At 63.6% G+C, this 1,683-nt stretch overlaps 1 protein-coding gene across 1 annotated transcript in view; it reads left to right on the top strand.

The window, feature by feature from the left end:
- Nucleotides 1–117: 117 nt before the first annotated feature.
- The window catches only part of LOC106699127 (protein Daple-like), a 42,701-nt gene continuing 41,135 nt past the window's right edge, over nucleotides 118–1,683 (top strand). The window contains exon 1 of the mRNA XM_023764104.1: nucleotides 118–627. The gene's annotated coding sequence lies outside the window, so the exon portion shown is untranslated. The remainder of the gene's footprint in view (nucleotides 628–1,683) is intronic.

Below are 1,683 nucleotides of genomic sequence, written 5' to 3'. Positions count from 1 at the left end.
GGGGTTTGTTTCTGAGAAAGACGTCCCCGCACAGGCCGCCCTCCCGCCCGCCCTGCAGAAGGCGCTGGAGCCCGCGCCGCCTCTGCCCTGTGTGGCCCGGCTCCGGCCGCTGCCCCAGGGCTTCCCGACCCAAGTCCTCCGTGTCGGACCGGGACCCTCCTCAGCCACAGGGTTCGGCTCAGACAGAAAGTCCCCGAGTTGTAGTAAAAGCCACGGCCCCGGCCCCCGGCAGCAGGTCAGGCGTCCGCTGGACGGGGCGCCGGAGGTCGTTGTCCGCTTCCCCGTCAGCCTTCCCCGTGGCGGGAAGGACGCCGGGAAGGACGCGCTGCGGGGCCTCATCACGGTGCCTCGGGCGCAGAGCGAGGAGCTCTCCAGGGCGTGCCTCCATGAGGCTCCAGGTGTGCGGTGACAGCAGCGTCCACGTGGGGCCCAGAGTGGGTCACGCCCCTGAGCTGCTCTCCAGTCATTTATCCATCAGACACCAGGTCTCTGCAGATCTGCATGCAAGTCCCATCGGAACCAATGTGCGAGCTTAACAACTTCAGCAACATGAACGGTATTGCTCGTTTTAAATGCTCCACTGATGATAGTTTATATTGAAGACATCAAATACGTTCAAAATTTCAGGTATTTGATGTAGTTAAGTAATTCCCATCGTGTGTTGAAAACATTCAACCTGAGTATTTTATACATAAACTAGAGGCCTGGTGCACAAAAATTTGTGCACTTGGGGGGGTGGGGGAGAGGGGGTCTCTCAGCCCGGCCTGTGCCCTCTCGCAGTCTGGGACAGCTCGGGAGATAACGACCTGCTGGCTTAGGCCTGCTCCGGGGTGGCAGAGGGCAGGCCCAATCCCTAGGTGCGGACCCTGGTCAGGCTCAGAGCAGGGCCGATTGGAGAGTTGGGGCGCCGCCCCCTGTCATGCACAGAGCAGGGCGGATCGGGAGGTTGCGATGCCACCCCTAGTCACGCTCAGGGTAGGGCCGATTGGGGGGTTGGGACACCGCCCCCTGTCACACTCAAGGCAGGGTCGATAGGGAGGTTGCGGCGCCACCCCCTGTCACGCACAGAGCAGGGCCGATCAGGGGGTTGGGGTGCTGCCCCCTGTCACTCACAGAGCAGGGCCCATCAGGGGGGTTGGGGCTCCGTACCCTATCACGCACAGAGCAGGGCCCATCAGGGGGGTTGGGGCTCCGTACCCTATCACGCACAGAGCAGGGTCGATCAGGGGGTTGGGGAGCTCCCCCCTGTCACACACAGAGCAGGGCCGATCAGGGGGTTGAGGAGCTCCCCCCTGTCACTCACAGAGCAGGGCCGATAGGGAAGTTGGGGCACCGCCCCCTGTCACACACAGAGCAGGGCCGATAGGGAAGTTGGGGCACCGCCCCCTGTCACACACAGAGCAGGGCGGATCAGGGGGTTGGGGCGCCGCCACTGTCACACTCAGGGCAGGGCCGATGGGGGGGGGGGTTGGGGCGCCGCACCCTGTCACACACAGAGCTGCAGGGCAATCAGGGGGTTGGGGAGGCCTTGCTGCTCCGCTGATCCCAGTGCCGGGAGGCATATTACCCTTTTACTATATAGGATAGAAGCCTGGTGCACGTGTGGGGGCTGGCTGGTTTGCCCTGAAGGGTGTCCTGGATCAGGGTGGGGGTCCCGCTTGGGTGCCTGGCCAGCCTGGGTGA

This window comes from Myotis lucifugus, unplaced genomic scaffold (genome assembly GCF_000147115.1).
Source record: "Myotis lucifugus unplaced genomic scaffold, Myoluc2.0 scaffold_316, whole genome shotgun sequence".
Classification (NCBI taxonomy): domain Eukaryota; kingdom Metazoa; phylum Chordata; class Mammalia; order Chiroptera; family Vespertilionidae; genus Myotis; species Myotis lucifugus.
Note: the sequence above shows the minus strand (reverse complement) of the source record. Positions and strands in the feature narration are given on the sequence as shown.